General features: G+C 45.3%; 1 protein-coding gene across 3 annotated transcripts in view; it reads right to left on the bottom strand.

The window, feature by feature from the left end:
* EZH2 (enhancer of zeste 2 polycomb repressive complex 2 subunit) overlaps nucleotides 1–8,798 on the bottom strand; it is a 60,089-nt gene extending 51,291 nt beyond the window's left edge. For 2 of the 3 annotated variants that reach the window (XM_035101378.2, XM_060280542.1), the window contains exon 1: nucleotides 8,702–8,798. The gene's annotated coding sequence lies outside the window, so the exon portion shown is untranslated. Of the gene's footprint in view, nucleotides 1–8,512; nucleotides 8,559–8,701 lie in introns of those variants that run through there. The other variant, XM_035101379.2, reaches the window with a different exon arrangement.
* Nucleotides 8,799–12,556: the final 3,758 nt, after the last annotated feature.

Genomic DNA, 12,556 nt, shown 5'->3' with positions numbered 1-12,556 from the left:
TTCTATTTCTTCTATTTTCAGACCCATCCAATTCACTATTTCTACAGTCAATTTCTCTCTAATATTTTCATTTGGCTCTTCTGGGAGCCCCCGGAATTTTAAATTCAGTTGTTTTTGCCTCAGTTCCATTAAGGCTATACTATCTAGAATGTATTCCTTTTCCTTTTTCAATTTATCTATCTCCTCTTTCGTACAATCTGTCTCCTTCTTTGTTTCCTTTACTTCTCTTTGGACCCTTCTAGTAGTTTCTATTGCTTTAGATTTAACTGTTATTTCCTTTATTTGCTGAGACAATTCCCCCACTACTTTTTCAAATTTTTGGTCTATTGAGCTTTGCTTGATTACCTTCCTAATCTCATTTAGGAGTCCCTCCCATTCTTTACCTTCTTCCTGTCTAGATGCCCTTCTTTCTCCTGGGGTTGCTGCTGTTTTTGCTCCCTTCATTTTATTTTCTGTTATTTTATATTCTCCACTAGGGGTCGCAATTTCTCTAATTTTTCAGATAACAGTTGCAATTATGTCTATGTCCACTAGATGGCACTCAATTTCGGTTTCTTCCCTCTATATTCCTTTGCCCTCCCCACGAGTTACCCTCAATTACTTTGTAATACATTTGTATCACCAGACCTTAGTCTTCATACACTGCTTGTTACAAACATTGCAAATGCCTTTAATTCCAGGACAGTTTCCCCAATCCAACCCCGCTGTACCCTGGAGAGATTAAGTTCCGTTTATAGTCTTCCCCCCCCCCCAAAGTCCCCGCTGCTTGTATACTCAGTTTTTATCCAGTGACGTCTCCTCTGCAAGCTTTAACGTGTTTTATATCTTGATGACTTTGCTTGTTTCTTGCAGTTGGAGAGTACAATTAAGAGGTGTAAATAAAAGTTAAGTTCTTTAGTGTTTCTGCTCTGTGATCAGTTCTGCCTCCCACAATCAGACCTCCTAAGGACCAGGAAACAGAGAAATAAACCGGGAAAAGTCCTTCGCTTTAAATCGTCCTCTTCGTTTTCTAAATGTCCCTTTAGCACGTCTTCTTTGGCTGTCTCCCCCCAAAAAGTTTATAATTCTGTCAATCATTTCTTTTCCATTTTATATCCGTGGGCCGTCCATGCATTAAAGTCTTTATTATATATGGCTTCAGTATCCTAGGAGAGTACGAAATACCGGTATGTAGTCTTTTCTTTTCTCAAAAAGCGCAGTAAGTTTCATAAATAACTTTTTTCAGTCTCTCAATCTCCTTTTACCACAGTAAAAGGGATATTCAGCCTCCTTCCTTGCCCCCCAAGACCCAAATAAGTCTTTGGAGTTTTAGTAAAGTTCTTACTCACACTTCGTAGGAACGTCTTAGTCAGCTTTTTCCTGCAACCTCCCACTGATTTTCAACACCAATGTGAGGAAGGAATCCCTTTTTGCGCCCCACTGTTTTTCCAGTTGGGTCAAGTAAATTCCTCAGGTATATAGAAAATCTATCATAATTCCAGCTTTCTCCTTTTCGGAAGTGGGCTGCTTTTCATCTGGAGCCTGAGACTGTGTGATACAGGTTCGGCGATGCACCCCCCTCGCATTTGCTGCTCGATCCCCCCTCGTGCTCCTAAGCCAGGAACCCAAGAAGGAGAGCTGCCAAGGACGCCGCTTGGTACCCCGAACTTCAGGGTAACTCCCCCTGAAGCAACCAGGTCTGCCTGGTCTTGGCAAGACCCCCTAAATCCAATGTATCACTCGGAATCCCCTTGAGAGGTTTTTCTGCGCTCCTCGTGATGGCCGCAGCTCCACCGGAAGTCCGTCAGTAAAGATAAAAGAAAGATGAGACAGTGGCCAAGGCAGAAGATGCAAATGATCTATGTGACGACTGCAATAGCAATGAGAAGGTTGGTGCCTTTTTAGTGACATACCAATTTTAGCAATAAAACCTCATCAGAATAAAAGTTTTCAGTTTTAGATGTAGACTACAAAAGGTACCAGAATTAATTTGATTTTTTTCTAATGTAAATAGTTGGTATGATAGGTGTTTGAAAGTTCTGCATATACTATGTTTATACTTTTCAACAGGATCTGAAAGGCAACTGCTTTTTCTTGAAAATATGCATGTTCAAAACAAACAGGGAAGGAGATGAACTGTCATGATATTCCTTTAGGTCTCACTTCTTTATCTTGCCCATGCTTTGAGCAAATAAACAGTTACTGTGCTAATATGAATTTTGATTTTTTTCCCCCCTTATGGGAAAACAGGACTACCTTTAACGTTTGTAAATTTATTTCTGTACAGATACAGAAAGGTATGTGTAACAATTTTTAAAGTTAAATCCTATACAGTAAGCAAACAATGGAATGCTGGAAGATATATATGGCCTGAGATGCAATAATAAATATAACTGGATATCACATTATCATTGTATTTTACATGTACCCCATCTATCTCCAAAGAGCTCAGAGTCTTTGCCTTCTTTTCAAAACTAAATTCATTACAACTAAGCAAGAATAACACGGTAAGAGCCAGTGTGGCATAATGGTTAGTGTGTTGGACTAGGACATGGGAGACTAGGGTTCAAATCCCCACTCAGCCCTGCAGCTCACTGGGCGACATTGGCCAGTCATCATCTAGTCTAACCTACTTCACAAAGTTGTTGTGAGGATGAAATGTGGACCACATTGAGCTCGTTGGAAGAAAACAGCGGTATATAAATGTAATAAATAAATAAAAAGTTGATAGTGCACGAGCCTTTCCTTCAGATTCTTAAAATAAGTGATCTGATGGTAGTAGCTGATACCCCTCATTTATTTATTTTAAACGTAATAGGCTTTTATAAGAATATTAAGATAATACTTTACCTACAATTGAGAACTGGGATAGCTCAGTCAGGAGAGCGTGAGATTCTTAATCTCAGGGTTGTGGGTTCAAGCCCCATGTGGGCAAAAGATTCCTGCATTGCAGGGGGTTGGACTAGATGACCCTAGTAGTCCCTTCCAATTTGTGCAATTCCATGATTCTATGAAGGTGAGTAGCTGAAAACATACAGTATGACTGCAGGCAGCTGCTACCTTTTTGGAAAGGGATGATAAAAGTGAAAGCTTTTCATAGTATGGGGAATATAGCTTCTTTCCTAATTAGATTCCAAATTGAAATAGGCCACACACATTAATGACTATGTAATTAGTAGATCTGCTTCTTCATGTTCTGTCAGGCTTCAGGGACTCAGCTTCCTCCCCCAACCTATGCCCTGGGTTGTAATAACGAAGACATTATAATTGCATCTGAAATAAGCAAGTTTTGGTAGCTATTTTAATAAATATATGGAATTGGCATACAGTGGTAGAAGCAGCTAGTATAGGGGCTTGCACCACTGATGCACGCTGAGCTGCTCAATTTATTTGAACAGATTGAGGAATGTCCAAAACAGACACAAAGATAAAATGAAATGCTATTTCATTAAAATTACAATTATAGGTCTTTTTGGAAATGACAACCAGCAGTGTAGGTTAACTGAAGAACTCAAATCAAGATCCCTAGGTACCTTATTTTATTACCCTATGCTAAGTTCCTATTCATTTCCTGGCTCAATTTCACTTGCTGGCCTTCCAGTCATGAGATGTGCAAGATTTCAACCCAATAAATATGCAAAGAAACACAATGCCCTCTTCTTAAACTCTTGGCCCTGGTGATTATCCTTTCAATAACAGTACTTGGGAGTACTGTTTCTTTGCATACTTATTGGGCTGAAATCTGCACATCTCATGACTGCAAGAACAACTATTGTCTAACATGCCATGCTGTCTTAATTTCGATAACCATTCTGGTTCACCTTAAATATTCAGCCATTTGTTTTGCTTTTCTTAAGAATAAAAAACCCTGCCTAATGGCCACCACATGTATGCTATGTTGAGTCAACCAACAAACGGGACCACCAGAGGCTGTATGTGGCTCGCAATGCAACACCATGCAGTCCAGACTATTGATTAACAGCAGCAAAATCTAAATGCCAGACTTAACAACTAGTAACAGGGGCCAAGCCAACAACTTCTCTCCCTTCCCTTTTAAGCTCTATTTTGCTCCTATTAGGCACAAGTTAGATCCTGATAATGGAACTCAATTGTTTTGAAATACTACACAGGTATGCTCCAAGAGAAACACTTAAAAAACACACACACCATTTTATCAGGCTTTATAGAGAAAAATACAAAACTTAATATCAAATATCATTTCCCATTTTTTGTACAAACTATGATTTTGATCCAAATACAATAAAAACATTGGGGTGGGGAAAAGAAAGGAATAGAGTAAGAGAGATATTTTTAAAAAGAAATAGAAGAGAGGTTAAAAGAGAAAGAAAAGGAAATTTAGAAGACAAGGGACTTCTTTTTTTTAAAGGAACTCTTAAAAGGCTCATTTTAAACAAGGTTTGTCAGATTTTAAAATATGACTAACAGTTTTTAAAACTACTTTTTAAAACTACCTACACACATACTCTTGGAATAAGCAGGATCATATATTTTTACAAAAACTGTGTGATAAACTAATAGCTTCCGGCTCTTGTTCTCTGCACACCCCACTGGCCATTAAGTCTGTATTCCTTCCTCTCCCCCAATTCCATACAGAAACACTTTATCCAAAAGCAACCAAGTCATACTTTGAACTCTGCCATTTTGTCACATCAGCTAGCTAAATTATCACTCTGCTTCAAGAGGGCCAGGTACTGCTACCTGGATTCTGACCCAAATCTTGACGTTACCACCAAGAAGAATGGGAAAATATGGAAGAGAAAACAGGACGCAATTTCTGGGTGCTATGGATCTCGCTCCCCTTGCATACCAAAATGCAATGTACACTTGTTTTCAGTTTATTACAATAATAGCTTGCTGATTATTTAGAAAAAGGAAGCTCTGTTATTACACCATCAAGTTTAAAAAGATTTAGTGGATTATGAACACAGATGTTAGTCAAGAACACAATAGGAATTATGGGGCTAGCATCAAAAGATGCCACCACGCCCCGCAATACTCAGCAATTGTCAAAAACTTCCCCTAAATGAGAAACTGTGACGTGAAATGAATGCAGTTGCTTTCGAATGTATTCACAGAATTTGTGACTGCCAAATCCAAATGCAGTCTATCAGCCACAGATGGCAGCCTACAAGGGTCTTGATAAACCTTCTGTTTTGGCCACACGTTTGTGGCTGCCAAATTGGGGGATGGGCATCAAAAAACTGGCAGACCACAAAATATGTTCAACATGGTAGGTAACTAAATAGGCACACCTGCTTTACAGTACAGTGGTCAGAAAAAAGACTGCAACTGTTGGGGTAGAGAAAGCAGGATAGTGGATTTGCATAAGTATTTTCAGGTCAACAATGATCACACAGTTTAGCATGCAAACACTTCAAACAGGGGTAAGGAATATTTTGGCCCTGGTGATCCAGATCCTTATCTCCCCTCACCCCACTGGTCAACTTGGATAGGCAGGGCCCCACCTGTCAAAGTTGGGTGGCAAGGGCAGAGGGAGATAGGAACCAAATAGAGCTGAACTTTGCATGCAGCAGCTGATGGGGTGGAAAGGGGTTTCAATCCTGCTTTTTGCAAGCTTCAGGTCCATGAGAGGGGAACCTGTGGAGAACTCTTGCATGCATAGGGTGCTCAATTTTGTTTCTGCACCAATCCACCGCACAAGCAGCTGATCAAGCAAGTGTCTCTACCTGCTCTTTTTATAAAATACTACTTTTTGGATTTAAGATTATTTTACACGGGGGCTATGTTCCAGGGATAGCACACAAAGCCAAAATTGCATATTGTCAAAAAATGTACTCTACCTGCACCTCTGAATGCTCTCCCAAGATGCATACAGTATGCATACATATTTGGCCAAGCTGAATTTGCACAAGTGAAACGTGTGTATGTTGGCAGTATATACTGGGAATATATCAGATGATAGAAAGTCACAGCCAATTAGTCATACCCTATAAACGTGCATAGGAGGGACACGGATGGTGCTGTGGGTTAAACCACATAGCCTAGGGCTTGCCGATCAAAAGGTTGGCAGTTCAAATCCCAGCAACGGGGTGAGCTCCCATGGCTCAGTCCCAGCTCCTGCCAACCTAGCAACTCAAAAGCATGTCAAAGTGCAATTAGATAAATAGTACTGCTCTGGCGGGAAGGTAAACAGCGTTTCCGTGTGCTGCTCTGGTTCGCCAGAAGCGGCTTATTCATGCTGGCCACATGACACAGAAGCTGTACGCCGGCTCCCTTGGCCAATAGAGTGAGATGAGTGCCACAACCCCAGTTGGTCACAACTGGACCTAATGGTCAGGGGTCCCTTTACCTTTATAAACGTGCATAAAACTAAACATCCTCCTTGTGACTTTTCCACAATGAGTAACAGTGGCACTAGGACACAGTTAAGTTGGCTTCTCTCAATATTAGTGTTGCTGCCTAAGAAAAGTAATGTCTATCTTCACAATGTGGTACCTTTAAAAACCACAAAGAAAGACAGTTGGACGTGCTATTTCCTTTTAAGTATCCTGCTCATTTTGTTCATTTCATTAGCCTACCCATTTTAAAAGCATCAAATTGTTATACCTATTAAACATACTGGGGGGAGAAAAAAATATTTTTATATTGTGCAAGAATAAACTTTGTGGGAACATATTAAATTGGGCTAGAAAGTGATACCAGTTTAATAAAGCTTGCAATGTTTGTTAACTGGTTGACCAACCAAAAAATTTCTGATCCATTATTCCTGATCAACTTGGCAGCACATTTTTTTAAAGAAACTGATAATACAACCATACACCTGTCAACTCTTAAGTAAGGCCTACTCCTTAGCAAGTAATGCAGAGCTTTCCAAACTATTCATGTTGGTGACACACTTTTAGGACATGCATCATTTCTTGACACAGTAATTCAATTTTACCAGCAAACCAGAGGTTAACTAACACCTTTCTAGCCTGGGGGGGGGGGCATTTGCGCAACACACCTACACACTGCAGCCTAGTGTGTTATGACACACAGTTTGGAAAGCTCTGAAGTAATGTATGCCTAGGACTCCAGTCTGATTTCTATTTCATATAAAACTTACAAAAACCGCTGATGACAGCTAGCTTTTTAGAATAGGAATTCTTCCTTACCTTACATACACAGCAATAAATTTTTGCTTTATTTATTAAATTTCTGTATCACCCTTCACCTGAGGATCACAGGTTGGTTTACAATATAAAAACAAGAATACTAACATCGTAATAAACAAAACCAATCACTCCCCACTCTACACACGGTTATTTATTAATTAAAATACTTCTTCTGAGATGGTACCTATTGTGACATATACAGGCATTGTCTAAAAGCAAATGTTTTCTTTTCCTTTCCATGTTGCTCATTTATTTGCAGACAAAAAATCCATCCATTGTTTGTTTGGTCAGGTGACACCTTCAAACACAGTTGCAGCCATCAGATGGTACTCCATGAATGTCAGGACTTCCACTGATGAAAATTCTAGTGAAAGCCCAGAATGGGCTACACGCCATTTTCAGGCTTCACACCAGCCACAAAAAAATTAAGAACTATCACTGCCATCAGCAGGACTGAATCTACTTAAATCCATCCTTTGAGTTAACAAAATTGTATATTAATCCAGGCATCCCCAAACTGCGGCCCGCCAGATGTTTTGGCCTATAACTCCCATGATCCCAAGCTAACAGGACCAGTGGTCAGGGAAGATGGGAATTGTAGTCCAAAACATCTGGAGGGCCGAAGTTTGGGGATGCCTGTATTAATCTTTTCTACCAATACCAGTCACACAAAAGACTTGCAGCACAATCCTATGCATGTCTATTTTGAAGTACACGTGTATAGGAATTCTGCTTTGATAGGCAAGGCTTTTCAATTTTGGAAATAGTAGCGGCGGCAACAACTTCTTCAAAATTCTTCCACTGGCATCACCCATCATGCTTCTGGTAAAGTGGGAAAGCACCTTCGATTCAAAAGGTTGAAGCGTCCTGGGGTGCTCTGACGCGGGGGCACTACTGAAGTGACTCAGAGGCGGGATTTACACTTACTGGATTCCCCCCGAGAAAAGGCAAATCCAGATTAGACCGATTAGCATTCTGACACTGAAAAAGAGCACGTCTGAGGAGCAGCCATCGCACAACGAATGCATGGAAGCCCCCCTTGCTCCGTGCGCCCGCAAGGTGCGAAGAGGTCCCCCACCCTCCAACCCACCCACCCACCGACCCGGAATGAAGCAGGCAAGGGACGTCTCCCGCCCGGAGCCGGGCTTCCCACTCGGCAGCTTCCTCCGGCGCGCAGAGGCTCCGCGGGCAGAGGCGGCGCCCATTCAAACAAAGGACAGTTCGGCGCCGAAGCCCAGCGCCTCCCCTCCCGCCGTCGCCGTCGCCGCGTCCGGGGCTGGGCAGTGCCTGGCGCCCCGGAGGAAGCGCCCCTGTCTGCCCCACACCGGGAGGGAAGGAGGCTCCGGACCCCCCCCCCCAATGCCCTAGGCTGGCCAGGCGCCCGCCCGCCTCCCTACCTGCTGCTCCGAGGAGAAGAGGCGGCGCCCCGAGACTCCCTCGCTCCTGCCCCCCCCCGCCCCATGGCAGTTACAGGGGGAGGGGCGCTCTCTCCCGGAGGGCAGGCCCCGCCCCTCAGGGCCCCCTGCCCCCCCAAGCGACGCCTGTGCCCCCCCTCGAGCCCCCTCAGGCGGCCGCCCGTCGCTCACCCTCGCGCCCTCTGCCGCCGCCGCCGGTCTCGGTCTCTCCCCTCCGGCGCGCTCTCCGCCCGCGTCTCCCGCGCGCCCTTTTCCCTCCTCCTCCTCCTCCCGCCCAGGACAAGAGCGCGAGCGGCAAACTCGGCGGTGGCGGCGGCGGCGGCGGCCCAATGGGCAGCGCGCTCCTTGGCGAGGGCCTGCCGGCGCCCCGATTGGACGGGCCCGCCCGCCCGCGCGCCGCACAGCCCACCAACCGGCGGCCGCGGGAGGCGGGGCCAGGGGCGGGGCGCCTACTCGGCCCCCCACGTGCGGGGCGGGAAAGGGAGGCGGGAGAAGCTCTTTGTTCTCGCGCGCGGCTCCGGCGAGAGTCGCCCCGCCCCCTTCCCCCCCTCCGCCTTTGTGTCTTTCGGGAACCCCTTTCTCTCCTCCGTGGGGAGGCGCGCAGCCCTTAACGGCTCCTCCAGCGGCTCCGCCAGAGAGGAGGCGGGGTAAGGGGCTGCGGGGGAGGAGGCGACCCTGACGGGCGAAGAAGAAGAGGCAGCCGCCACGGGGTCCGTCCGTTTCCCGGCGCCGGCGCCGCCTTTCGCTCCCTCGCTGCCATCCCGAGGAAGACGCTCGCGCAGCGGCCGAGAGCCTTTGGGTCCTCGTGGCTTCCGTAAGGGTCTCTGCCCCGAGGAGCTTGCCTTCTCCTGGACTGAGGCGCCTTCCGCTAACTCGCAAGTCAGACCACCCCCACCCCACCCCCAACCCCCAGTTCAGTGGCATTACTCCCGTGGTAAGAAGCGGACATAGGACGGCAGCGCTTTGTGCAACCACCTCTCTCTTCCTCACAAGTAAGCCCAAGTTTTTGAACATGTGTTTTAAGCATTTTACCATTCCTGCATCCATTCAAACCATGTGTAGACATTAAAAAACCTGTCGAAGCTGCACCGCAATATTAGGACAAAGGCGAATGAATGCCTCCAGCGAAGTCTTTCCTCACTGAGCAGGTGACGCGGGCTAAGTTTTTGCAGGAGAGCGGAACATAACAGATCCCAGGAATCCCTCTGCTTTGAGTGACTCCGTAATGGGCCATGGGCACTACTGGTAATAATAGAAGTAATAATAAAGGAAGATACGAGGGTAGCCATCAGAAACAGGGGGAGAAGTGAGTGTCATAACGTCAGTGAGGGCGGTGGAAGTAGCTGCCTATAGTTAGAGTTGAAGCTTCCTGAGATAAGCCAGAGATAAGGGCAGGGCCGTCTTAAGCATGCAAGATCCCTCTGCCCCACCCCACCCCCGTTTCCCAGAGTTGTTGACTTTTTTCTAGGGGTGGAACCCCAAAGTTGTTGACCTTTTTTAGGAAAGGTTTCCCAGAGCTGTCGACCTTTTGATCAATGTGGAAAATGAATCAACCCACAAAAAAAGTCACTAAAAGTCAATGTACTGTATATCAAACATTTTCTCAATTGGAGCCACCATTAGTTTGCTTTCATCTCATTAACACATACTGTATGCTTCAAATACCAGTTAAGAGATTTTGCATACTATTGGTCAGATAACGTTAACCAATAGAATCCACAACAACAAAAATGCTTGCCTCTGGCACATTTCACAGCTTCAACTGCTACAGACTGTCACTGAAAACAATGCATTGGTCAGTCTGAACCATGTCAAGTAAACTATGGAAGTAGCATATCCACAACACAAACTTTCTTTTCAAGTCTAATTCCAAAGTGGGTACAATCTGAGGGAGCCACTATTCCCAGCCTGTGAAAAGTAGTGGAAGTTGGCTATCAGACGTTTTTAAAATGTGATAGTTACAGTACAGTGGTACCTCTACTTACGAATAACTCTACTTATGAATGTTTCTACTTATGAATGGAGCTCCGTCCGCCATCTTGGATGCGGTTTAGATAGGATTTTTTCTACTTACGAATTTTTAGATAGGGTTGCTTCTACTTACAAATTTTTTCTCCCAATGCATTCCTTTTTAAAAAAATACTTTTTATTAAATTTTCCAATTAAAAAAACCCAATTCAATTATTTCAGTTATATCCAATTATACATATACATATCAATTAAGCCAAATATTATGCCAAATCCTAAAAAAAAAAAAATCAGACTCCCCATGCTCCAAAGTCCTGGGATTCTAGAACGCTGTTAACACTGCCATCCTAATCCTAATATCAAAATCTTGCTGTAATTCTCCCAATGCTTTCCTATGGGATTCGACTTACAAATTTTTTCGACTTACAAATGTGCGTTTGGAATGCATTAAATTCGTAAGTAGAGGTACCACTGTACATTCTTGCAGCCCAACGCCAGGTTCTAGGCATTGCAGTGGGTTGGACTAGATGACCCTTGGGTCCCTTCCAACTTTACAATTCTAAGATTTAATAAAAGGTCCTTACAACATAATGCAATTTAGTCCCATATGATTGTGCAATTATAAATAAATGAGTCCCCCCCACCCTGAGAATAATGCACTCAAGTAAACTGGTTTGTGCAGATAGTTTTGGGTGAGATACTTTGGTCATAACAACAGGCTACATCCATCTAAAACGGGGGTCACCAAACTACGGCCCGGGGGCCGGATGCGGCCCAATTGGCCTGCCAATCCGGCCCGCGACGACCCCCGCCGCCCGCTCTTATGGCACGCAGCGCGGCAGCGCTATTCCGGGTCAGGAAAAAAGCGCCGAAAATCCTTTGTGCGCATGCGTATGGGCCTCTCCCGACCCGGAAGAGGTCATTTCTGGTGCACTTCCGGGTCGGGGGAGGCCCATACGCATGCGCACAACGGATTTTCGGCGCTTTTTCCACCCTGGAAGCGCGCCGCCGCGCCAGTAAGCCCCCGTGCGCATGCGCACTCCCCCGCCCGCCGGCCCGCACAGGCGCGCGCTCGACCGTCCTCTGGCCCGCCGCGCGATCGGCGCGGTGGGAACCGGCCCAAACGCCGGTAAGTCTGGGGACCCCTGATCTAAAACCTACTTAGGGCAGACCCTTTGAAATTAATGTTTGGATTTTTAATTAATTTTAGTGAGTCTACTCTGAGTAGGACTCTGAGTAGGTAACCTGTATGTGTGATATATATAGGAGGGAGGGAGAGATATATGTAACTTTTACATAGGAGAAGGGAAAATGAGGCTGACAACAAAATGATGGGATAGCTGCATATTCCTGCATCACAGAGGGTCGGACTGTCACTAGATGACCCGCAAGAGGGTCCCTTCCAACTCTAACATACTATAATTCTGGGGGAAAGGAGCTATAACTCTCTCTCCCACAGTGGGTCTCAGCACTACTGAAAATTCATAAATCGAGGTGTTCGTAAACTGAGGTTCCACTGTACTTATAAAGATGGAAAGTACTCTATTGACAGCTTCTTTTTCTAGTGTAATGTTAATAAACTGATAGTTCATTGCCAAGCATGTCTACTCAGAAGTAAGCCCCACTGTGCTCAACTGAACTTACTCCCTAGTAAGCAGGTGTAAGATTGCAGCCTCGCGTGCTGCTTCTCCTGCATTCTCCCTGTTCCTTCTCCTCACTTTCCCTAAAATGTGAAATCCTTGCATCTAATGGGGGGTGGGGAATCTACTGATAGGGAGCTCATGAAAAATCTGAGCCCCGAGTAGGAGGAATCTGGGCGGGGGAAAGCTCTTTGCAGGCTGCAGCAGCTCCATGCAGTAGCGCTCGCCTGGGCAGAGCAGCCTGCCGCAGCCTGTGAATGGACCTCAGAACTGCCACCCACTGCCCAGAGCCACTGCTGCAGCTGCAGCCACAGCTGCCACCATTCTGCTCAAGCCCCGCCCCACCGCCTGTCGATCAGAGCAGGATTCTCCCAGTCCTTCCCTCACCCTAACCAATTGGATGCTCCGCTGGGCAGCT

Source organism: Zootoca vivipara, chromosome 12, assembly GCF_963506605.1.
Source record: "Zootoca vivipara chromosome 12, rZooViv1.1, whole genome shotgun sequence".
Classification (NCBI taxonomy): Eukaryota; Metazoa; Chordata; class Lepidosauria; order Squamata; family Lacertidae; genus Zootoca; species Zootoca vivipara.
The sequence above is the reverse complement of the archived record's forward strand: the minus strand, read 5'-3'. Positions and strand labels throughout refer to the sequence as shown.